The 25,746-nt window shown below is 53.3% G+C and overlaps 1 protein-coding gene across 8 annotated transcripts in view; it reads left to right on the top strand.

The window, feature by feature from the left end:
• The first annotated feature begins 6,045 nt into the window (after positions 1 to 6,045).
• The window catches only part of ELOVL1 (ELOVL fatty acid elongase 1), a 29,914-nt gene continuing 10,213 nt past the window's right edge, over positions 6,046 to 25,746 (top strand). For 2 of the 8 annotated variants that reach the window (XM_074961943.1, XM_074961951.1), the window contains exon 1: positions 6,046 to 6,142. The gene's annotated coding sequence lies outside the window, so the exon portion shown is untranslated. Of the gene's footprint in view, positions 6,143 to 14,507; positions 14,580 to 15,852; positions 15,928 to 20,125; positions 20,238 to 25,746 lie in introns of those variants that run through there. The other 6 variants (XM_074961947.1, XM_074961949.1, XM_074961946.1 and 3 more) reach the window with 5 other exon arrangements.

Below are 25,746 nucleotides of genomic sequence, written 5' to 3' on the forward strand. Positions count from 1 at the left end.
CAGATGTGGGGACCTGCATGAAAACCCCCTAAGCTTATTTTTACCAGCTTAGGTTAAAACTTCCCCAAGGTGCAAACTATTTTACCTTTTGCCCTTGGACTTTATTGCTGCCACCACCAAGCATCTAACAAATATATAACAGGGAAAGAGCCCGCTTGGAAACGTCTTTCCCCCCAAAATCCTCCCCAACCCTACACCCGCTTTCCTGGGGAAGGCTTGATAAAAATCCTCACCAATTTGCATAAGTGAACACAGACCCAAAACCCTTGGATCTTAAGAACAATGAAAAAGCAAACAGGTTCTCAGAAGAAGAATTTTAATTGAAGAAAAAGTAAAAGAATCACCTATGTAAAATCAGGATGGTAAATACCTTACAGGGTAATCAGAGTCAAAACATAGAGAATCCCTCTAGGCAAAACCTTAAGTTACAAAAAGACACGAAAACAAAACAGGAATATACATTCCATTCAGCACAGCTTATTTTATCAGCCATTTAAACAAAACAGAATCTAACGCATATCTAGCTAGATTACTTACTAAGTTCTAAGACTCCATTCCTTTCTGCTCCCAGCAAAAGCATCACACAGACAGAGAGAACCTTTGTTTCTCCCACCTCCAGCTTTGAAAGCATCTTGTCTCCTCATTGGTCATTTTGGTCAGGTGCCAGCGAGGTTATCCTAGCTTCTTAACCCTTTACAGGTGAAAGGGTTTTTCCTCTGGCGAGGAGGGATTTTAAAGGTGTTTACCCTTCCCTTTATATTTATGACAGGCCCTGACCCCCACCCCTGTAAATCTGAACACCCCCACTAATTTCAATTCCTGGGGAAAAAACTGTTCCCCTGTCACTCTGCTGGTCACTTCCCCACCCCGCTTTGCTCTGCAAATATTAGGTAAAACACAACAGGAAGCAATAACAGTGGGAATATTTGGATCACTGAGATCCAGACTAGCCAGGAGGCAGCACCAGCATCCTTTCAATCTGCCAAATGCATTCAACTGTCATTTGGCACCTGTTCAAGCAGCAGTCGTTGCTGCTTTCCAGGTGCCCAGTGTATAGCTTCATGAGCCGGGGAAGCAAGGCATAGCCTGGTCTCCAAAGGTCACTATCTATGATGCAGCCCCACCGATATGAATCTGCCAGCCTGAGAAAAATGTCCCTGCTTGCACCTTTTCAGACAATCCAGGAGTAAAGCTGCGAGCTTCATGCACCTTCCCCACTGATCTGTTCAGGATCCACACTTCTGACAGAGAGATGGCAAGAATTTGGAAAGTGCTTATGGGCTGTAAGAGAGGAACTGTGGGGATTGTTTTGAAAGCCACAAAAATAGCAGATGATGGGTTGGAGCAAAGGCAATTGGGAGAACATGACCTCAAGCTCCTAGTGTTATTCTACACACACTGCAAAAATGCCCCACAAGGCAGTGTGCCATGTGGTGGTGCAGGGGACACTGGGACCTCTACCCACAGGGCAGCACATCTTTTGCCAGGACAGCTTCTCACCGTAAGGACATATGGCACTGGCCAAGGCAAACAAGTGTGAACACACTCTGGGGACATAGTAAGGTCAGTAGCTGTATGCTGGCAACTGGTAAAGCTTTCTAATGTAGACATGGCATTGGGTGTCTTGCTGCTTTGGTTACACTCATGGTGTGAAGGCTTTCTTCATAATTAGAGCTAGAAACAATTGTTTTTAAATTAAAATTGAGGTTGTGGGGCTGTGTCACACGGGTCTCTGCCTATAATTTGGGGTGCATGTGTCATGCACTTTCTCCCTGTGACAGAGAAGAGTGTCTCCAATCAATGAAACCCCAAACCCAGCTTGCTCTGAAAGGTCCGTCTCCAGGTCCCTGTGTGAAGCAATACGTTTCAGACTGTTGAGCGCTGTCACCTCTGCTGGGATGCTGCGTGCTCCTCCTGCTTCTGCTCTTGTGGGTTTGTGTTTTCCAGCAGTGCCTGAGAGCTCCCCGTGGGCTCAGCACTGAACAAACATGTGTTAAGAGGACAATCCCTGCCTCAAGCACTTACAGTTTATAGGGCACCAAAGGTAGGTGGAGCAGAGCGTGGTGGGTGTGGTCATAGAGGAAGGAGGTTAACTGCTCAAGCACACTGCATTTTAGCATAATGATTTATGGCTCCCCTCTTCTTGGCCAATATCAGCTGGCAGCGGCCTGCAGGCATCATGCCCCAGATAAGTTTTCAGAGGAATATGATGGCCGTGGCAAAGCAGATTTACTCAGAAGTTTCCACAGGGGGACCAGGCAGTGTGGGAGGAAGCATGAAAGTGGCTGTGGGAAAAGCTGTCAGCATGAAGGTGATGGTCAATGTCACCATGAGCCATTACAGCATCTAGGTATGGTGCCTGCCCTTCTCTCAATGTGCTGTCTCTGGCACCATGGACAGAAATGGAGGGCACTGTGCTTGGCTTAAGGCAGGGGTTCTCAAACTGGGGGTTGGGACTCCTCGGGGGTCGTGATGTTATTACATGGGGGGTTGCAAGCTGTCAGCCTCCACCCCAAACCCTGCTTTGCATCCAGCATTTATAATGATGTTAAATATATTTAAAGGTGTTTTTAATTTATAAGGGGGGGGTCGCACTCAGAGACTTGCTATGTGAAAGGGGTCACCAATACATTGCTGATTTAATGACAAATGTCTGGTCACCACACAGCAGGACCCTCCCACATGGGAACCTATGAGGGGATGGTCGGTATGCTGCTACTGCCTGTGTGTTGCTTGGAGCATGTCTACATGCAGATGAAGGTGTGGATTTAAACTGATTTAGCTGATCTGCTGGAAAGAGGCAGTGTGGACACTTTAATTTCAGTTTAAACTGCATTGGTTTCAGTTTGGTTTAAACTGATTAAGAGCAGGTTTAAATTACACTGCAGTAAGAACATCCACACCCAGGTTTGCACCAGTTTGACTACACTGATATCGGTGAAAATTTGTGTGGAGACAAGGCCTTGCAGACATCTGAACGTGACCTCCTTTGATTCATAAGCCTAAAGCCAGAATGGACCATTAGATTAGCTAGAGTGGGGTGGGGGGAGGTATTTTTTCATGCTCTGTGTGTATAAAAAGATCTTCTACACTTTCCACAGTATGCATCCGATGAAGTGAGCTGTAGCTCACGAAAGCTTATGCTCAAATAAATTGGTGAGTCTCTAAGGTGCCACAAGTACTCCTTTTCTTTTTGCAAATACAGACTAACACGGCTGTTACTCTGAAACCTTACTCCCAATATATCACAGCCAGAGAATTACCCTGTACTGAATCAAATTTATTGTGTTTGACTGATGTCTTGTCAGGACAGGGAAACTGACTGGCACTAGCTTTAACCCTTACAATAATAAGCTATTAATAATAATATTCTGGAATAGCTCCCTGTCATTGTATTCACTTTAGTCTTTAAATCGCTCTATTCAGGCATAATCAATGCACTCCCCTAGTGGAGTAAAATCACTTTTATTCCAAAATAGCACCCACAGGGGAGCTTTCCTGCAACAACCATCCTGGTCTACAAAGAGAAATGACTAACCCTAAAGCATAACTTGTGTTTGATAAGTTTCAGAGTAGCAGCTGTGTTAGTCTGTATTCTCAAAAAGAAAAGGAGTACTTGTGGCACCTTAGAGACTAACAAATTTATTTGAGCATAAGCTTTCGTGAGCTACAGCTCACTTCATCACTGAATGCATCTGAGCTGCTCTGTTCGGGTATCTGCTCTCTCTCACACGTGTGATAGTGCTGGAGTGATGGGAGGAGGGTGGGGGGCAGTTATAAAGAAATTTAGTTTGGACTCACCCCACCAAACAGTACAGTGCAATACTTGGATAGTGAGCTTGTGACCAAAAGCAAGAGAGAGAGCAATAGCTAAGAGGCACATGGATCCTGGAGCATGCTCTGATGGGCCATCAGAGGACTGGTACTAAGGACTCCTGGGGTTTATTACTGGTGCTGGAAGTGGGGTACTGGCCAGTAGCCAGAGCAGGAGTGTGTGATCAGGACTCCAAGCTTCTGTTCCCAGCTCTGACCCTGAATTGCTGGGTGACTATGGGGAAGTTTCTCTGCTGTTCTTCCCAGCTGCACACAGGGGTTAATCTGCCAGCCGCCCCACAGGGGTTGAGAGAGCAATAATGTTTGGTGGCTCTGATGAAAGATGTTCGGTTTAAATGCACAGTTGTGTTATTAGATTCTTGGTAGCACCCCTGGAGCTAGAGAAGTGCGGAGATGTGCTGTGGGGGTACAAGCAGGGGGTGTGGCCCTACCGAACTCTGGAAGTGAGGTCAGTGCTCCCAGTTCTTGGACAGGACGGAATGGTAAGCAGGCTAGACCAGGCTCCAGGACTGGCTGGGGAAGGTGATTAACCTCATGAAATCCCCACGGGCTGGGTGGCCCTGAGAGCTGCAAACTGGAGTGTGAAATCAAAGGAAGCACCCAGTCCTGCCCCCTCACCTACTTTGGGGGTGACTCTGTGTTTCCTACTTCCGCAGTTTAGGGGAATGACTCAGGGTGGAGTGACAGTTCTGCCAGCAGCCAAATCCTCCTCCCCCCCAGCACCTCCTGCCTGCTGGCGGCCCTGCCGATCGGCTCCTCCCCTTACCCCCCAGCACCTCCTGCTGATCAGCTGTTCAGCGGTGGGCAGGAGGCGCTGTGGGGGAGGGGGAGGAGCAGGGGCTGGAAGAGGTGGAGTGAGGATGGGGCATGCTTGGGGGAGGGGGCAGAATGGGTGGGAAGGGGGGGAGGAGCAGAATGGAGGCAGGAAGAGGCAGAATGGGGGTGGGGAGTCGAGCACCCCAGGGGAAATCAGAAAGCCGGCGCCTGTGGTGTCCCATCCTGGCAGACGATGACCTGGCCTCACTTTCACTTGTCATCCCTCGACTGGGCTACTGGCAGGTATGAAAGCACTAGCCCCGAGGACACTACAAGGGGTACAGAACGCTGCAGTGCCCGCTCAGTAACTCATGCCACGCCAGCACTTCAAAGGCCGGGCCAGTGCAACTAATCCTCCTGGGGACTAATCTGAGCCCAAAAACTCAATGGGAAGAAGAAATGCAGGGAACAGGAAGAAATGAGAGAGCCCAAGCGGGGAGAAGGTAACAAGACAAAGTTGCAATGGAATATGGCTAGAAACAGGCCACTGCTATTTGGGGCCGTAGGGGCAGAGGCATCAGGGAAGGAAGGCCATTGTCTCTCTATACAAAGCCCTCTCAGGTAGATAGGCACAAAGTGGAGGCAGTTCAGAGAATAGCAAGAAAGTGAGAGGCTGACGGACATATTGAACGGGTGAGAAAACGCAGAGCTTGGCTGTGCGGCCATGAAGGGAAGCATCAGGAGTGTAAGGACCGAGGGGAGAGACGAATTCTGCTGGGTGGGAAAAGGAGTTAATGGGCGAAATTAAGAGAGGGACAATTTAGGCGGCGCATCACAGGCAAACTCCCTGATGGGAAGCTGTACCAGGCTGGGGATTTAGCACCTCAGGGAGCCCCTGCACTCGGGTCTTTTAAAACGGGGCTGCCCCAAGCCCAAGGAAACGGGCAAAGAGGAAAAGGCCCTGCCTTGGCAATGGAGATAGACTCAGCTGGTCTTTTGTTGTTCTTTGTTCGGTGTTTGTACAGCGCCTAGCACCGCCGCTGGCTCGGGCTCCTAGATGCCCTGGTACCACAGGTCACAGGCCTAAATCATCAGGAAGCTCTGGAGGGTCTCAGACCCGACCGTACGAAGTGGGGGCTCTGCGCCACGGGGCGGCCGGCCGGGGCACTGGCTCGCACTAACACTGGGCCGGGCCGAGCCAGGCGAACGCCGGGCAGGCGGCGGAGCTCCAGGCTCGGCCCCGCCAGGGCTCGGCCCCGGGCCCCTGCGAGCAGCACGCCCAGGCGGGCGGGGCCGCGGCCGCAGCCCGGGCCCGCAGCGGGCCGAGCCCGGCTTGCAGCAGGCGGGCCAGGCTCCGCCCGCGCCGTGCGCCCCCGTGCCGCGAGGGGGCGCTGAGGGGCGGCTCGCTCCGCCCCGCCCGCCCCGCCCCGGCCGCCGGGCCAATCAGCGGCTGCCGAGCGCCGGGGGCGGCCCCTGAGCGCTGGGGTGACGGCGCGAGGCTGCCGCGTCTCCAGGGCAGGAAGCGCCGCGAGCTCCGGGCAGCGCCAGGCGGGTGAGTCCCGCTGCGGGCAGCGCCGGGCCCGGCCTCCGTCATGCCGCGGCTCCCGGGGGCGCAGGACCGGGCCGGGGCGGGACTCGGCATTACCTGGGGGGGGACAGGGCAGGGTACTCTGCATTACCGGGGGGGAGGGCAGGGGGATGGGGCACAGGACCGGGGCGGGGGACTCAGCATTACCTGGGGGGGGCACAGGGCAGGGTACTCTGCATTACCGGGGGGGAGGGCAGGACAGAGGGATGGGGCACAGGGCCGGTCCCCGGCAGGGTACTCGGCATTACCTGGGGGGGGAAGGGTATAGAGCTGGTCCCCAGCAGGGTGCTCTCTGCATTACCTGGGGAGGGGGGGCACAGGGGAGGGGGATGGGGCACAGGGCCGGTCCCCGGCAGGGTACTCGGCATTACCTGGGGGGGGGATGAAGGGGGGGAAGGGTATAGAGCTGGTCCCCAGCAGGGTGCTCTCTGCATTACCTGGGGGGGGGGGCACAGGGCAGGGGGATGGGGCACAGGGCCGGTCCCCGGCAGGGTACTCGGCATTACCTGGGGGGGGGGGGGGGATGAAGGGGGGGAAGGGTATAGAGCTGGTCCCCAGCAGGGTGCTCTCTGCATTACCTGGGGGGGGGGGCACAGGGCAGGGTACTCTGCATTACCGGGGGGGGGGGGTAGGGCAGGGCAGGGGGATGGGGCACAGGGCCGGTCCCTGGCAGGGCAGGGTACTCAGCATTACCTGGGGGGGAAATGATTGGGGGGGGGAAGGGCATAGAACTGGTCCCCAGCAGGGTACTCTCTGCATTACCTGGGGGGTGCAGGGAAGGGGCACAGGGCTGATCCCTGGCTGGGTGCTCTCTGCATTACATGGGGGGTGGGCGTTGCAGGGCTGGTTCCCAGCAGGGCAGTGAGGGGGTTGCGTGGGGAGGGTACTCTCTGCACTGCCAAGGTTGGGGAGGGGCTATGCAAGGCCAGTCCCCAGTGCGGTCTGAGCACAGCTATGCAAGAGCATAGCTGGGGATCTGATTCCCAGCACTGATCTCTTGCTGGAAGCCCTTGTGCTGAGCTCTTGGGGGAAGAGCAGGGTGGCTCCTAATGGGTGAGATGCTGCCCCCGTCACTTGCTGGGGAAGGGGATGTGGGTCTGGTCCATTTCCCTCCAGCGCTGCACATGGTGCCCCTGTGGTTGGCAGTAATAGTGTAGTGGTCTGAGTCATCAGGGATTGGAATTGGCCAGGGAAGAGCTTCAAGACTTCAGTTGATTCAGCCAGCCTCACAGAGACTTCTATGATCATCCACTCTGACCTCCTGCATAACACAGGCCAGAGAATCCCACCTACTGATTCCTGCACCAACCCCATAGCTCTGCTCTGGGCTATGGCCTAGCTTTTTGAAAGCCCTCCAATCTTCAGTTGGCATCAACTTTACCCACTGCCTGGAGGAGACCCTTTCTCTCACTTGCAAAACTTTCCCAGGGCCAGGTCTGTGGCCAGGCTGAGACCAGCTATCCCTCTCTGTTCCTTGGAGAGTGGTTTCAGGTGTGATAACCCCTGCCCAGCAATACTCAGACTGAGGCTTGTGAGCCCCAAGTGGCTCTTTGATGTGTCTCCTGTGGCTCTTTGCAGCCCATGATATCAAACCAGTGGTTAATAATTAGATCACAGTCCGGATGCTTTTACTGTGTTGTTAGTGAACTGTAGTTGATAACACTTGGTCAGTCACTTTGCTCTGTGTGTGTGTGTGTGTGTGTGTGTGTATGTGTGTGTGTATATATATATATATATATATATATATTATATTATATTATATTATAATAATGCTTCAGTATGACTATATAGTACTATAGTAAAGGGAGGGAAATGAATTCACACCACTGTGGCTCTTTTGGGTACTGTTGACTGCTAATCTGGCTCCTGAACCACTGAGGTCTGAGTATCATTGCTCGCGGGCCATGTCTACACCATGGGGACTATAGTAGTACAGCTATCACACTGTAGCTGTGTCATCATAAGCCTGTAGTGTAGACACAGCCTACAGTGACAAAAGGGGTTTTTCCCATCACTGTAGGAGTTGCACCTGCCTGAGTGGCGGGAGCTGGGTAAACAGAAGTGTTCTTCCGTCAGCCTAGCAGCAGCTTCCCCCAGGGGGTAAGTCAGCATTGCTGGGGTGCACCCTGCACACTGTAGCTAGATCAATTTAAATTTAAAGTGTAGACCAGGCCTAGGTTAATGACAAGTCACCACAGGTGGAGTCAAGTGGGTGGTTGTGTGGGAGGAAATGGGACCAATAATCAGAGTAAGTTTATACATAGGTTAGTTGTGTGCCTGCTGCAACAAGTACCTGCTATTAGCTGACGGGCCCTGGAGGCCTCTTGACACAGAGGACTCTGGGTGGGATAAGGTGATGACTCTGAGTTTGTGCCAGAGCCAGCAGTGAAAAAGCGGGGAGGGATATGCTTGTGGGAAACAGCGAAGGATGGACATTGGCAGACCAGAGGCAGGAGACAATGATGCAATAAGATGATAGATGCAATAAGTGGGGCTGGGATAAGTCATGAGGGGTGTTCAAGGTGAGGAGGAGATGCTTGTGTCTGAGGAAATAAGGAAGTGGAAGCCAGTGGAGGGACTTAAAGAGGGACTGGGAAAGGGTAGACAGAATTGTGACACACTGAAGTGATGCGCCTGGAAACTGATTTTTTGGCAGCAGTGTTGTGATTGGGGTCGGTAGCTGAGATGTGAGGTGAGGAGCAACTGGACAGAGGAAAAAGATAAAGATTTTTCGTGCACCCTCAAAGTGTGGCTCTCTGGGGGTGGGGGTGCTAGCTTAGCTCCCCAGTGCTGCTGCAGCTTGGGAGCAGGGGGGCTTGTAACATCTGAGACAATCTCTTCCCCTCCCCTTTGCTTTACATAGCTGTAGTAACACTGACACCTTACACTTACTCTGCACAGCATGGGAATCCTCCTCTTGCCAAACTCAGGGCTCTGCAGAGAGTTCATGGCAGGGAGGCAAGGATGGTGTCCCAGTTAACCTGCAGGAAGTGGAGGACCTCACACTGGGAGATGTCTGAGATCCTGCAGCAAACATCCCTGCACTTGTGAAAGGTGTTATGGGATTCTCAGGCCGTCTACACTAGCACTTTTGTTGGTATAACTTATTTTGCTCAGGGGTGTGAAAAAAAAATCACACCCCTGACTGACACAAGTTTCACTGACAAAAGCTCTGGTGTGCACAGTGCTATGTCAGAGGGAGACGCTCTCCTGCCGATATAGCTACCACTGCTCATTGGGAGTGGTTTAATTATGCTGGCGGGAGAGCTCTCTCCCATCGGCGTAGAGCGGCTACGCTGGAGACCCTACAGTGGCACAGCTGCAGTGGTGTAGTTGATCAATATGTTCATTATTAATCTGGAGGATGGCGTGGACTGCACCCTCCGCAAGTTTGCAGATGACACTAAACTGGGAGGAGTGGTAGATACGCTGGAGGGCAGGGATAGGATACAGAGGGACCTAGACAAATTGGAGGATTGGGCCAAAAGAAATCTGATGAGGTTCAACAAGGACAATTGCAGAGTCCTGCACTTGGGACGGAAGAATCCCATGCACCGCTACAGACTAGGGACCGAATGGCTCGGCAGCAGTTCTGCAGAGAAGGACCTAGGGGTGACAGTGGATGAGAAGCTGGATATGAGTCAGCAGTGTGCCCTTGTTGCCAACAAGGCCAATGGCATTTTGGGCTGTATAAGTAGGGGCATTGCCAGCAGATCGAGGGACGTGATCGTTCCCCTCTATTTGACATTGGTGAGGCCTCATCTGGAGTACTGTGTCCAGTTTTGGGCCCCACACTACAAGAAGGATGTGGAAAAATTGGAGAGAGTCCAGCGGAGGGCAACAAAAATGATTAGGGGGCTGGAACACATGACTTATGAGGAGAGGCTGAGGGAACTGGGATTGTTTAGTCTGCAGAAGAGAAGAATGAGGGGGGATTTGGTAGCTGCTTTCAACTACCTGAAAGGGGGTTCCAAAGAGGATGGCTCTAGACTGTTCTCAATGGTAGCAGATGACAGAACGAGGAGTAATGGTCTCAAGTTGCAATGGGGGAGGTTTAGATTGGATATTAGGAAAAACTTTTTCACTAAGAGGGTGGTGAAACACTGGAATGCGTTCCCTAGGGAGGTGGTAGAATCTCCTTCCTTAGAGGTTTTGAAGGTCAGGCTTGACAAAGCCCTGGCTGGGATGATTTAGTTGGGGATTGGTCCTGCTTTGAGCAGGGGGTTGGACTGGATGACCTCCTGAGGTCCCTTCCAACCCTGATATTCTATGATTGATTCTACACACAAGGGATTGGAGGGCTGGAGAAAATGCCTTAAGTGAGAGACTTAAAGAACTCCAATCTGTTTAGTTTATTTAAAAAAAATCAAGAGGTGACTTGATTAGCATGTAAGTACCTTCATAGGAAGAAAACAGCAGGTACTAAAAGGCTCTCTAATCTAATGGAGAGAGGCACGCAAGGACCAATGGCTGGAAGCTGAAGCCAGACAATCAAATTAGTAATTAGGCACAAATGTTTCCTATTGAGGGTGACCTACTACTAGGACAAACTCCCAAGGAAGTGGAGGCCTTTCTGGAAGAGATGCTTTAGTCAAGCACAAGCTATTGGTCGCAATAGCGGGGTAAATGAATAAAATTATCTGGCCAGTGGTAGACAGGAGATCAGACTAGCGGTATGTCTACACTGCAATTAAAACCCACAGCTGGGCCATGCCAGCTGACTCGGGCTCATCGGGCTGTGGGGCTGTTTAATTCCACTGTAGGCTTCCGGGCTTAGGCTGGAGGCTGAGCACTAGGACCATGTGAGGTGAGAGGGTTCCAGAGATTAGGCTGGAGCCTGAGCCAGAATGTCTACAGCCCAATTAAAGAGCCCTGCAGTCTGAGTCAACAGGATGCCAAATTGCATAGATGACCTAATGGTTCCCTTTGGCCTAAAAAAACATCTGACTAAATAAAGCTACTGAAGTATCACAGGAAAGATGGCAGTTTCAGGAGCCCACGGCCAGTACACTGGGATCTGGACTCATTGAGGCCTTCTCTAGAAGAGGATTTAAAAGTGTAATGTATGCCTGTAAGATGTGTTGTCCTGGCTGGTGTTTGTAATGCGGGCTAGCATCACGCTTTTAAATATTAGTCTAGACAATACACTGGGGGGAGAGGGTCCCCTGATGAGTCCCCACCCTACTCCTGCAGCACTGTACTTCCTAATACCACACTGAGGCATTGGGGTCAATTTGGTTTTGTTACCATATCACACTATGAACTCATGTGTTCATTATCACACTCATGGTTTCTGCTTTCAAAGTTTCTACTTCCCATTAAATATTGGCTTGGCAGTGCCTAAACTTTCCCATCCCTCCAAGGGTCTCTTTCTAATTTAGGTAATCTATTTGGCTCCAGTCATTGCAGTATCTGGTGCTGCTGAGGAGACAGAGTGGAAATCAAGGCCCACCAAAGGGAGGCTCACAGGAAGGGTTAGAAGCCTCCACAGAGTCATGCAAGGATCTCTTTGTGGATACCTATCTGAACTCTGAACCTTTGTATTCTCCCATCTCTGATTTGAACTGTAACTTTGCTCTGTTGATTGTGGAGTTTGTGGCTCTTAACTGAGTTTGGCAACAGTGCCTCATAATGATGCAATATCATGGGATGATATGTGAAACAGAAGAGAGGATGGGGAGTGTTGGGTCTGAGAAGATCTTCCAGATTAACCTAGAGGTGGTGCCCTGAGAATTAAATATTTATGCTACCCTCCCGGGACTGAGCATGCACCCTCCAGCAAGCAGCGCTAGCAGCCCCTTGTTATCTGGAAAGTTGTCCCTGTGTGTGGCGCCAGTTCCACTTGAAACCCTCTTGACCCAATAAGTCTCAGGTGTGTTCACAGAATCATAGAATATCAGGGTTGGAAGGGATCTCAGGAGGTCATCTAGTCCAACCCCCTGCTCAAAGCAGGACCAATCCCCAATCAAATCATCCCAGCCAAGGCTTTGTCAAGCCTGACCGTAAAAACTTCCAAGGAAGGAGATTCTACCACCTCCCTAGGTAACGCATTCCAGTGTTTCACCACCCTCCTAGTGAAAAAGTTTTTCCTAATATCCAACCTAAACCTCCCCCACTGCAACTTGAGACCATTACTCCTTGTCCTGTCCTCTTCTACCACTGAGAATAGTCTAGAACCATCCTCTCTGGAACCACCTCTCAGGTAGTTGAAAGTAGCTATCAAATCCCCCCTCATTCTTCTCTTCCGCAGACTAAACAATCCCAGTTCCCTCAGCCTCTCCTCATAAGTCATGTGTTCCAGACCCCTAATCATTTTTGTTGCCCTTTGCTGGACTCTCTCCAATTTATCCACATCCTTCTTGTAGTGTGGGGCCCAAAACTGGACACAATACTCCAGATGAGGCCTCACCAATGTCGAATAGAGGGGAACGATCACGTCCCTCGATCTGCTCGCTATGCCCCTACTTATACATCCCAAAATGCCATTGGCCTTCTTGGCAACAAGGGCACACTGCTGACTCATATCCAGCTTCTCGTCCACTGTAACCCCTAGGTCCTTTTCCGCAGAACTGCTGCCTAGCCATTCGGTCCCTAGTCTGTAGCTGTGCATTGGGTTCTTCCGTCCTAAGTGCAGGACCCTGCACTTATCCTTATTGAACCTCATCAGGTTTCTTTTGGCCCAATCCTCCAATTTGTCTAGGTCCCTCTGTATCCTATCCCTGCCCTCCAGCGTATCTACCACTCCTCCCAGTTTAGTATCATCTGCAAATTTGCTGAGAGTGCAATCCACACCATCCTCCAGATCATTTGTGAAGATATTGAACAAAACCGGCCCCAGGACCGACCCCTGGGGCACTCCACTTGACACCGGCTGCCAACTAGACATGGAGCCATTGATCACTACCCGTTGAGCCCGACAATCTAGCCAACTTTCTACCCACCTTATAGTACATTCATCCAGCCCATACTTCTTTAACTTGCTGACAAGAATACTGTGGGAAACCGTGTCAAAAGCTTTGCTAAAGTCAAGAAACAATACATCCACTGCTTTCCCTTCATCCACAGAATCAGTAATCTCATCATAGAAGGCGATTAGATTAGTCAGGCATGACCTTCCCTTGGTGAATCCATGCTGACTGTTCCTGATCACTTTCCTCTTGTGTAAGTGCTTCAGGATTGATTCCTTGAAGACCTGCTCCATGATTTTTCCGGGGACTGAGGTGAGGTGTTGGTGGCCAAGGGGAGGGGGCTTATAAAAGCTGGCACTTCCCCCTCAGCAAAGCTGGTAGATGGGGGCAGGGCACAATACGCACTTTGATGTATAGAATGCAAGAGTCAAGATGTGACCTGAAGCATCCCTAGAAAGCTCAGTCCTGTGGCCTGCCAGGACCCCTGGGAATAACTGACTATTGGGGAGGAGGGGGTCCTGCCCCACAAGAGAGGGACATGAGGGTGACAGCAACAGAAGTCACAACCCAAGGAAGGGGCAGAAGTGGGCTGTGCCGCATGGAGGCTGGGAAGGCAGCTGTGCCTCCTCCCACAGGCCCCTCCACCTGAGCTTGGGGAGGCTCCTAGCCCCTGCCCCCTCACAGCCCTGCCCTGTCAGAGCCCTCTCCTGCTCCCCGAAAGCCCTGCCCTGCCCCCTCTGCTCCTGCCCCTTCAGAGCCCTCTCCCACTCCCCAAAAGCCCTGCCCCCTCACAGTCCTGCCCCTTCAGAGCCCCCTCCCCCTGCCCCCTCTGCTCTGCCCCTGCCCTGCCCCCTCACAGCCCTGTCCCCCTGCCCCTTCAGAGCCCTCTCCTGCTCCCCAAAAGCCCTGCCCCCTCACAGTCCTGCCCCCTCCCCCTGCCCCCTCTGCTCTGCCCCCGCCCTGCCCCCTCACAGCCCTGTCCCCCTGCCCCTTCAGAGCCCTCTCCTGCTCCCTGAAAGCCCTGCCCTGCCCCCTCTGCTCCTGTCCCTTCAGAGCCCTCTCCCGCTCCCCGAAAGCCCTGCCCCCTCACAGTCCTGCCCCTTCAGAGCCCCCTGCCCCCTCTACTCCTGCCCCAGCCCTGCCCCCTCACAGTCCTGCCCCTTCAGAGCCCCCTCCCCTGCCCCCTCTGCTCTGCCCCCTCACAGCCCTGTCCCCCTGCCCCTTCAGAGCCCTCTCCCGCTCCCCGAAAGCCCTGCCCCAGCCCTGCCCCCACCCCCTTTAGAGCCCGCCTCCTGCCCCCTCACAGCCCTGCCCCTCCCCCTCTGCTCCTGCCCCCCCGTGGCCGGGCGGGGCCGCCGCTGTGATTGGCCCGGGCGGCCCCTGCCGTGGCGGTGCCCAGGGCCGAGTCGGGCCCTGCCCAGCGCCGGGGGCCGCCGCCCGCTCTCTGCTGCCGGCGGGAGGGAGGGAGGGAGGCAGGCGCGGCTCCGCGGCCGGTGAGTGGGGCCGGGGGGCGGATCGCGCCGGGCCCCGCGCTGGGGAAGGGCCCGATGCGCGGCCGGGGGCGCCGGGGCTGGGCCGGGCCGCCCCGGGCCGCGGGGCCCTGCCAGAGCCGGGGGGGGACAGGGCCGGGCTCGGTTCCCGAGGGCCCCCGGCCTGGCCCTTGGGGGGTCCCGGTGCCCGCCCGCCCGCCCGCCCGCCCCGCGGAGCCGGGCCCTGGGGGCTCGCTCTGTGCGGAGCCGGGCCCCGGACCCGCTGCCCCTCGGCCCCAGAGCCAGAGCCGGCCCCGCAGCGCGCCCGGCCCGGGGTGCGGGGCGCGGCCCAGCCCTGCTCGGGTCCGGTCGCGGCCGCGCGCAGCCCGGGGGCTGGCGCCCCGCTGCCGCCTGGCCCTGGCCGGAGGGGGGCGGGGGGCCGCCGGGGGGCCGCATTTGCCGTGCCTGCAGGTTGGGGTTGGAGGTCACGAGCGTGACCCCGAGTCCCTGCGGAGAGGGGCTCTGGCTGGCTTTGGAGGGAAGCCTGTTGGCCTCGGGTAGCCGGCTCAGCTGGGGAGGAGGTGTTGCTGTGGCTTCCTGGAGAGTGGCCATCCGTTGGGGAGGGGGCGGCTGGGTGGCTAAACTGGCCTGACTCAGTTGCTTGCTCCCACTTGGTGCAGGGACGGCACATACGTGTTGCCCTTGTGCAGAAGGCTTCACCGCCTGTGCCGGCCGCAGGCCCAGTTCTGACCAGCGCCCCTCCCTAGGTGCAGCCTCCAGCACACAGGGTGAAAACGCGTGTGTCCCAGGCGTGAGCTGGTGTCCTTTCAGTCTCCAGGCACGCATCCTGCCCTGCTGTAATACTGCATGCTTGCCTCAGGCCAGGTGCTCCAACAACAGGAGCTGCAAATGTCAAGTGGATGGCACAGATTCCTCTCCGGGCTTGCCCTCTGTTCTCTCCAAGGCAAAGGAGCCCAGTGCCATCTTGTTCTTCCACTTCGTTCACACCCTTGCTTGTCTCTGCTACTCCCAGTCCTCCCCTCTGAACTTTACTCTTGTCTCCCATCTCGTATACCTGGCCTTCTTTGGCAGCCTTGTCACATACCTGATGGCTGTACCCCTTCTGAGCACCTCGCTCTGCCTGCATCATCTCTCACCTGGGCTACTGAAGCTCTTCCTGAGGGCCACCCCAGTTCTTCAGTGCTGGACCATTCTCCTTGACCCCAACAGTTGCTACTGCTTCCCCCCCCCCCTTAGTGGGTGCCTTGGTTCTAAGGGAGTTCCTGTCCTGTTACAGCTAGCAACACATCTGTGACCCGGAGAAGAATTCAGGGGCCCGTTCCTAAGAGAGGCATCTTTGATTGGAGAGAAGGTAAAATTCAGCTGGGGCTGCACCAGTGGGGCCCCTGCCTTCTTGGTTTCAAATTCATGCCTCCTGCACTCTGAAGCCAAAGCTGGAGGGAAGCTGCATGTGCTGTATAAATAAGGCCCCTGGACCCAGGTGGATAGGTGGCTGAGGGCAATTGTTTGGGGACACAGAAGGTCGGATCTTCAATTGGGAACAGTCACATGTGACGGTGCCCACCTCTTGCTGCAGGGCAGCATGCTGTCCCTTTGCAGCTGAGCCTGCAGCAGGTGCCATGCACAGACCTCTGCATTGCAGGGCAAAGGCACTCTGACTCTTGTCATTGCCTGACTGCGTTGTAGCATGAGAGCTCCTTCTCCCTTCCAGGCCACTGCATCAATGTTCCATTGAGAGATTCCTCCTCCCCTCCCTGTTGTGCTGGATGGCAGTGCCAGGCCTTGTGCGCTGCCTGTAATAAAACATTGACTTTCATGAGCTCCAGCTCGCGTAGGTGCATGGCCTCTGTGTGGGTTTCTCTCCGGAACATCTGTGGGAAGGAGGCTCTTGGGACCCTTGCAGCACTAGCACTGGGAGGCCAGTGCCAGACTCTCGTGAGGCTTGTGGCTTTATCATGAACAGGGGATCTGTGCTGCTGCTTGTGTAGGGAGGGGGAGAAGAATTTCTAATCTGGACCACATAATTCAGTAGCTGTCAGCCCCCACTCCTGGGTGGGACTGCAGGAGACTCAGCAGCTTACTGTCCCGCTTCTTCCCCCTCTGCATGTGCTTGCCTTTCCTTAGAGCCTTCTTGGGATGTGGTCAGCATGTGTGGTGGGTGAAGTGGGGCTGTACACAGAGGCATTGTGGAGCTGGTGGGCAGTTCTTGTATGTGCACCTGGGCTTACTCCTGCTGCCTGGCAACAGGAGTGGCAGTCTTTCTGCCCTGCTCTGTACAGCTGCCCCTGGGATGACTTGCTTTGTTTTGGGTACCTTAATAACTAGCGAAATGGAGAGTTCAGAGACACTGGAGGCAGCAGCCTGGCAAAGAAGTGGCTGTGGTGGAGAGGGGTGAAATGAGAGAGGCAAGTGGCTGCAGGGGCAATAAGCAGACTGGGCTGATAGACGGGAAACTCCTCCCGTCAGGGAGCTAAGGAAACTTGCCTTGGGAAGGTCTCTGCCCCAGGCCTGAAGGGCAACAACCACTGTGTGGATGGCAGGCATGTATCCTGCTGCTGCGGGTTACAGGCTCTGGGCTGGGCCCTCTTCGCACCTTGCAGAATGTGGGCAGGGCAGATCGTGGGCTCGGCTGTGCTGACCTTCCAGCCAGACCTGCTAAACAGCTTCCCAGGTATAGAGGGCTCCCTGAATCAACTGCCTGCCTAGTGGCTAGGGGCTGGAGTGACACTGTTGGACACTGCCTCATGATCCTGGGTAGGCAGACAGGTGCTAGAGGAGCTCAGCTAGCATGCTGAAAATAGCTGTGTGGACATTGTGGCTCTGGCAGCAAGTCAGGCTAGCCATCTGAGCTCAAGCCTGGGCAGTTGTATGATCTTGAGCTTGGGTGGATAGCCTATGGGAGTATCTACACTAGAAATGCTGCAGTGTAGACACTATCGCAACAGAAGGGGTTTTCTGTCTCTGCAGTAAATCCACTTCTCCAGGAGCTGGTAGCTAGGTTGATGAAGAAAAGTCGAGTTATCAGTGTCTACACTGAAGCTTACGTTGGCTTAACTATGTCTCTCAGGGGAATGAACTTTTCCTACTCCCTGAGCAATGGAGCTAGGTCAACATAAGTTTGTAGTGAAGCTCTGCCCAAGGCACAGTGTCCGTACAGCCATTCTTAGCATACTAGCTTGAGCCCTGCTAGTGTGAGTCTGTCTGTCTCTGGGCTAGGAGGCTTGCTTCCTGATGCAGTGTAGACATGCCCCTAGAGCAGGGGTAGTCTATTTTTTTGTCACGGTCCAAATTTCTTGGTCAACATATAGTCAAGGTCCAGACTCTGGAGGAAAAATATAATTTTTCTCTGTCTCTCTCTCTCCCCCCCACCCCATGATAAGTAAATAAGATTTTGGGGTCTGCTCAAAATCATCTGGCAGTCTGGATTTGGCCCACGGTCCCCCTGTTGACTTCCCCTGCCTTAGAGGTTAGTGCATACCGGTCACCCTGCAATTCTTTGTTCCAATGACAGTGACCAGCCTTCAGAGTAACATACTGGCTCCAATCTGCTACATACTGCTTTCTCTACCACACCACATGGTGTGGAGCTTCCAGGCCCTGCAACGCACAAGCCAGGCCTCTGTTGGGTTCTGGTCTGTGCAGTTTCAGGGGGAATGAGGGGAGGGGTAATGCCACTAGGTATGGGAATTAGATGGTCCCCCAGGGCAGAGAGTTGCATGGGAGGAAGCACAAGACCCAATTCCCCACTCACTCCAGAGCAGGTAGGACAACTTGTGTGTTTGTGGGGGAGTGGGTAGCAAGCCTTGTGCTTCCTGAATCTCTGAGCCATGCTGAGTGAGTCTTCCTGGTGCTGTGCGAGTTGGGGGGAGGCCCAGGGTCTCTTTCAGGTTGCATTGTCTACTCCCCCCATGTTGGTCTGGATTCAGGGGAACCGCCTATATGCCCCACAGGACTAGTAGCAGGGAGAGAGCATTCTCTCCCTGTACCTGGCCTGCATACGGACTGAGCAGGGCAGGTACAGGCACTGATCCTCCTGCAGCGATGGGGAGGGATGAATGGTGTTCTGTGCTCTGCTCTTCCCCAGTGCTGCAGAGCCATGAGGAGCATAAACCCTCAGAGAGGCTCTGGAAGAAACCTCCACGTGTTCAATTAGATGGTGGCCTGCCTGAGCCCTGCCACTGCACAGCTGCTGGGGCAGAGGGAGCTCTCTGGCTGAAATGTCTTGCCCTTTCCTGTCAGACGGGTGGAGCAAGTTTAGATGCCTCTGGAAAAGAACCAATCCCTAAGAACAGGAACTTCTCCATGCCGGGAAGAGCAGAGATGCTAGGCTCTGGGAATGCAGTCATCCCTGCTGGCCCAGAGTGCTGGGGAAGCTGTCACGTTCTGATAACAGCAGTATGAGTTTGGATGCTATACTCTCCTGCCGCCTTGGAGCGTTCTCTAGCTCCAGTGGAGGAGCGGGGGCTAGAGAGTTTGTGGACATGCCTAGGGGCAGGGGATCTCATGGGTTCTTCATTTCCTGTCCTGTGCCCTGTGAAGGCATCATTATGGGAGTAAGTTCACTCTGATCCTCAGAATGGATCAGGGTGGGCACCTGTTTACTGGGAGTGAAACCTGAGAGCCTGCTGTAGGAAACTACCTTGCTTTGATGCCAGGTATGGTCAGCTAGCTTGCTCCCTGTGGCCTTATAGCATCACTTAGTCTATGATCCTGGTTGTTGCCTATAGGACACCTGGGATGGCTTATCTCATCCCAGCCTGTGATATGAAGGTCAGTCCCTGTCTCCTAGGCTCTTCCTGGGGCCCCTGGGAATCTGCAGTCAGGTTCTGGGCTGATCGGTGCATCCCCATGGGCATTGAATCCAAAGGTTACCCTGGATCATGCTTTTCTCTAGTGATCGGTGGGAAGAGTGGGGCTGCAGGGAGGGCAGGCCTTTCCTGTCCCTGTTGCACAGGGTCAGCCTGGGTGCTGATCCCAGCTCTGCCTCTGTGGCCTTGACCTGTCAGTCTCTCCATTGTTGAGGTAGGGGCTGGGGAGCCTGTGTGAAGATGCTCGTGTGCCTCGGGTTTATTGGGACACATGACTTCCCCATAGGATTGGAGCCCCACCTGAGTGTTATCAACACAAAATGCCCTTTGCCCTACATAAAGGGTGTGTGGGGAGGGGAGAGGAGAGATGCTGGCTATGGGGAAGTGACCTCTCAGAGCAGGGTGTGGGGGCCTGGGGTGTCAGATGTTGCAGAAGTGCATTCCATAGCCTAGTTCTGGCTCCTAGGTAAACTTTATTTCTCCCTTCTCCACGCTCCCTTTGTTGGCTGATAGCTGCATTCTGCTGGGAGGTAGATAGCCCTCAGGGGAGGTTGTGCTTGCAAAGGGAGAGGCATCTCTTGGGTAGTCAGGGCTGATCCCAGGGTGGGGTTTCAGTCCTCAGACAGAGCCCTCGAAGTCTTTCTCCTGGTTCTTGCTTTCCAGACCCTTTAGTGTGCCTGTGCCCTTCTTCAAGCTCTCTGTTCAGTCCCTGTCGAAGTATGATGCTGCGGCCAAGGCTGAGCCAGGCCAAGAGAGTGGAGTAGTAACTGCTAACTACAGGGGCTGTCCCAGCAATCAAATTGAAGCCTTGCAGCATGGAATTTGCACTTGTGTATGTTTTCAAATAACCGAGGTGGGTGCTGGTGAAGCCCTGTCTGTTCTCACCCAGTAGTGGGCTCCCCTGGGGCTTTGGGCCAGGGAATGGGACTTCCGGCTCTGCCTCTGGAAGCCTGTCCGCCTAACCCATGTACCTGTCAGGAAGCTGTTCCCCTTGGGACTTAACTGCACTCTTCCCTTTCTTGTAACACTGTTCCTCCACACACACTTCCCCTTCTACCCTAGCTAGTTTTGCTCTGCCTTGGCCTCTCCACTCTTTCAATATTTGTATAGAGCTGCTGGGATCCACCTTCTTAATCATCATTGGGCTGGGCTGCCTGTGGCTGTGTAGTCTAATCACCTGCCCACACAATTGTTGTTGATTACTAGCACAGTGTTGGAGATTCCACACACCCCATAGACTGCAGGCAGCTCAGGGCAGGAAGAGCTCTTGCTCTGATAACACTGATCTCATCCCTTCCTGCTCCCGATGCTCTGGCCAAGCCTCTCTGGTTGCTGCTCCCTTTTTTACCTTTGCTTGTTTCTGATTCTGTGCCACTGCTCGTGCAGGCTGTGTTCAGACGTATTAGTGCAGCTGCTCCTCTTGATTGCCTCACTGCTGTGAGGCAATGAGAATTGAAGGGTACGTCTACACTGCCAAAAAAGATCCGTGACAGGGAGTCTCAAGAGCCTGGGTCAATTGATTTGGGCTTGCAGGGCTCAAGCTAGAGGGATAAAAATAGCAATGCAGATGTTCCCGACCAGGCTCTGAGACCTGGCTGTGTGTGTGTGATTTCCCCCCCCCCCCCCCCCCCCCCCCCCCCCCCCCCCCCCCCACATACACACAGTGTCCGAGCTCAGGCTCCAGCCCAAGCAGGAATGCCTGTACTGCTATTTTTTATCCCCATAGCACAAGCCCTGCAAGTATGAGTGAGTGGACCTGGGCTCTGAGACTTGCTTCTGCTCTCTTCTCTCCACACCCCCTTTTGCTCTTTTCTAAGATTTCATTCAAGGTCCTTGAAGGGCTTTATAAACATTCCTGCAGCCCTCCCAAGTCCTTGAAAGGCAAGGAAGTGATATTGAAACACCACCCCCTTCACAGATGGCGAAACTGACTTGCAGAGATGGGAAGTGACTTGCCTAATGTCACTTGGTGATTCTGCAGTAGAGGCAGGAATAAAATCTAGACCAACTGACTCTAGGCCTGTGCTGTAACTGCACAGGCCCCTTCCTCTTAGCAATGGGGCTGGCTGCCAGTTGTGTTTTTTTGCAATCCCAGACCCTCCCTACCCGTATGGAGTTTATTAAACACTCCCTGTTAACACTTGTGCCTTGTGAACTTTTGAAATCCAGTACACTAGAGGAACAGATGCAGAGCATGCAGTCAGTTCACTAGTGTGATGCCACCAGCCCCGAGCTAGCTTAACATTCTTGCGTTCTAAAGAAGTGGGTTTTTTACCCACAAAAGCTTATGCCCAAATAAATCTGTTAGTCTTTAAGGTGCCACCGGACTCCTTGTTGTTTTTGTGTGATGTAGGAATCTGTTTGGTTAAGGGTGTTCTCCTGCAGAGATCTGTGTAGGGAACTCCCCCAGGAGTTCACTGACCTGGGGGTTTGAGTATTTTGGTCCAGCAGAACTCTTCAGTCTTTTTCAGACTTGCAAACCTGCACCAGGCATGTGGAATCAAATGGTAGGAAGAGAAAGCTCACCTTTGCCCTATTTTAAAGCTGCTGAACTTGTTCTGCCAGACTTGAATCCAAGAGGTTGGTGCCATGGTGCTGGAGTTTTTTGCTAGGTACAGGAGACTGCTGAGTTGTCTTCATGGCATCTCCGTAGCTACTCTGGGAGGCACAAGTCTAAGCATCTCTGGGTTGCACTCTGATTTTTTTCAGGAAATGACACTGCTGGAGGGTCTGCTCCTTGGGCAGACACTCCAAGCAGCCTGATCGGAGGCTGGAGTCCTTGGCTGCTTCCCGCCTTTCTGAGAGTTAGAAATCTCCTCATGTGTCAGGTGCTGCTGGGGCTGTAGGGAACAATGCTGAATTCAGTGCTTTTTCCTCACTTTGGTCTGTTGCTCCAACCCGCTAAGGGGTAGACGTTGAGTAAGGTTTTGCCCCGACCACACTGGGGGAAGAGATGGGCTTGGCTGTCCCATAATACTCAGCATGGCAACTTCTGAACGTAGTGTATCCTCAGCATGATGGTACTGCTTGGCCTTTGCTTATTCAGTCCCTCACCTGTATAGAAGTGCTTGGGCAGCATCCCATGGCTGCTTCTGTGAGCGACCTAATCGTCGGCCATGGCTGTTTGCCATTGTGACAAAGCAGGACTGTTCTTAATGTTTCCTCTGAATAGTGTGGGGGTGCCTCAGTTTCCCTTATGCAGTTCTTAAGTATCTAGGGGGTGGGATAAGGGTGTATGATCGTTGCAGAGCCCTAGAGGGCAGGTGTGTGCAGGGGTCTGGACACAGAGACTGGCCAACACCCTGTTTCCTGGCAACTGATGGCCTGGGCCCTTCCCCCTGCAAGGTGAGAGCTAAAGGGTTGGAGAAAAAGGAATCCGGTGACCTCCTGGCCCGGGAAAGGGACAAAGCCCGGAGGAGGAGGGGCTGGAGGGAGTTTCAGTTTGGGGTTGGCTGGGGACATGGAGTGAAGGGCAGACGGGGTTGTCTGGCTCACTGCCCCCCAAAATGGACCCAGCTGAGGGGTCCGGTTCTCTGTACCTACAAGCTCTGTTTTAGACCATGTTCCTATCGTCTAATAAACCTTCTGTTTTACTGGCTGGCTGAGAGTCACGTCTGACTGCGGAGTTGGGGTGCAGGACCCTCTGGCTTCCCCAAGACCCCGCCTGAGCAGACTCGCTGTGGGAAGCGCACGGAGGGGCAGAGGATGCTGAATGCTCCGAGGTCAGACCCAGGAAGGTGGAAGTTGTGTGTCCTGAAGACAGGCTGCTCCCAGAGAGGAGACTTCCCCAGAGTCCTGCCTGGCTTCGTAGGGAGCAGTTCCAGAGCATCGCCCAGGGACTCCGTGACAGCCGTGTACTAAGTCAGTCTCTGACTTCCCTCCAGCTCATCAGCCTCTCCAGTACTGAGGTGCCTGGAGTGCAGTGCACTACCCCAAGTGCAGTTGCACCAGTGCTATGCATACAGGGGTGACCGTTCTGATGTGTAGTATCCAGGTGTTGATCTTCCCTTCCCGGCTGGGACATGAGACCTCTGCCTATGTAACTCTTAACCCCATCTGCCTCTGTTGCTGCCATACTATAGTGCAACCCCCTGTCTAATCTCCTGTTGCCCTCTGCTGGGTATTCCTAAAGGTCCCATGACTGTGACCTGTGTGCTGTCAGCATTCCCACTTGTGGGCCCCTCCCTCCCTCTGATTTGCTTTGCTTTGGCTTGGTCTACATTAGCAACTTATGTCTGTGTACCTATGTCGCCCAGTGTAGGCAGCGCTATGTCAAGGGGAGGGCTTCCCGCTCAGCATAGCTGCTGCCTCTCGGGGAGGTGGAGTACTTAGATGTATGGGAGAAGCTCTCCTGTCAGTGTTGGAGTGTCTTTGCTTAGGTGCAACAGCTGTGCAGCTGCATCAATGCATTGTTAAATGCAGACCTGCCCACAGTGACAGGTCTGTCACTTTTCCAGTCAGGCTGCCCTGGTACAGTGTTTCAGTGGAGTTAATTGGGGGGGGGGGAGTAAGAAATCAATTCCCACCCCTTCAAGGCCCTATTTATAATGTTGGGGGGTGGGGGGGAGCAGGGCTCTTGAGCCTGGAATGGAGGAGGACAAGGTCAGCTGAGGTAGGGTTGCCTGCCCTTCAAAGTGGGATGTAAGGCAAGTTCTGTCACTTGGGTCGGGGGAAGACAAGGGGAAGTCCTGGCCCTTGACAGCATCCCTGTCTTCTCCTGGCTGCCACCTGCAGCCACATGGGGTCTAGATTCTCCTCCTCCAGTAGAACTGGCTCCTGCTGGCAACTGCTCCTACCGTTTTTTAAAGTGCTTGGCTGTTTTCAGTGCATTGCTCTTCCTCGGCAGCAGAATCTCTGTCCCTGCTCAGCCAGCACTAACTGTGTGTGAGATACTGTGCCTTACCTCTGGGCTGGCACCAGGTGCTACAGCACTCCTCATCAGGGCAGTGACTCATGAATGGCATGCTGAGAATGCACGTCTCAGGGAAAGAGATGCCCTGCTGATTTCTGGGGTGATAGGAAATGTGATGTGAGGCCTTTTGAGCTTCGTGCTGGGCTTACTCTGAGGGCAGGCAATTCAATAATTCCTAGAGCAGATCTGTTAGAAAACAATCCAATCTTGATTCAGAATTACAAATGATGGAGCATCTACCATGACCATTGGTACATTGTTCCACTGACAGAAATGTACACCTTATTCCTAGCTTCAACTTCCAGACACTAGATCGTGTTAGACCTTTCTCTGCTAGACTGGAGAGCCCATTATTAAATATTTGTTCCCTGTATGGATAGTTAGACGCTGTGATCAAGTCACCCCTTAACCTTCTCTTTGTTAAGCTAATGGCTTGAGCTCTGACTCTGTCACTATAAGGCAGGTTTTCTAATAGTTTAATCATTCTTGCGGGTGATAGCAATATAATCAAAGCCTTATTGCTGAGCTGGCAGGCAAGATGCCCTAAAGAGCTCTTGCTCTATGGATGTGTCTTCAGGGGAGTTAACTCACGTTCTCTGCACTTAGTTTAGGTAGAGGATTTTGCAAAGGTTTCTGGGGGCATATGCTGTAGTCCATAGCTGGCATGTTGCCCCTAAACTTCAGTGGTGTGTTTAATTCAAATTGGCTGGTTGGGGGTAGGGCTGGGAGTTGCAAGGACTAATGCAATCCTTGGATGTAGAAATGGGAATCTTGAGGAGTAGGTTATTCTCTCTCGTTGTTACACCAGTGCCAAATACACTGAGTAGAGTCTTGCTGTCCACAAGCCAAAAAAGATCTGGAAAAATTGGAGGGTGCTCAGAGAAGATCCCTGAGAAAGATTAAGGTGTTATTTTCCAATACTTTATATTGAGAGACTCAAGCTAAAGAGCCTGAGCTCCTTGTCATACTGCAGGTCGGGGGTAATTTGATTACATCTGTAAGTACCTCCACGGGGAACAGATGTTTGATAGTAGAGGGCTCTTCAGTTTGGCTAACCAGTCTATCACAGTGCAATGGGTGGAAGCTGAAGCTAGACAAATTCGGACTAGAAGTAAGGTGCCGAGCTGGAACAATCAGGGTCATTAACCATTGGGACAGCTGTGGTGGGTTCGCCATCCCTGGAAACGGTTCAGTGAAGTTTGGATGCTTTCAGAGGAGATGCTCTGGCTCAAGCACAGCTGTTGGAATTGAAGTAGGAATTAATACAGGGCAGGGCTCTGGCCTGCGTGATGCAGGAGGTTAGACTAGAGCAACCGTTGTCCCTTCTGGGCTTGGAAGCTATTCATGTGAGTCGTGCTAGCATGTGTCCAGAGCGCAGAATGGCCTCTTAGCACCACATGAATGCCCCTCGTCCTCCAGTGCCTTCCCACGATTCCCTTCTCCCCCATGC

This window comes from Natator depressus, chromosome 8 (assembly GCF_965152275.1).
Source record: "Natator depressus isolate rNatDep1 chromosome 8, rNatDep2.hap1, whole genome shotgun sequence".
Classification (NCBI taxonomy): Eukaryota; Metazoa; Chordata; order Testudines; family Cheloniidae; genus Natator; species Natator depressus.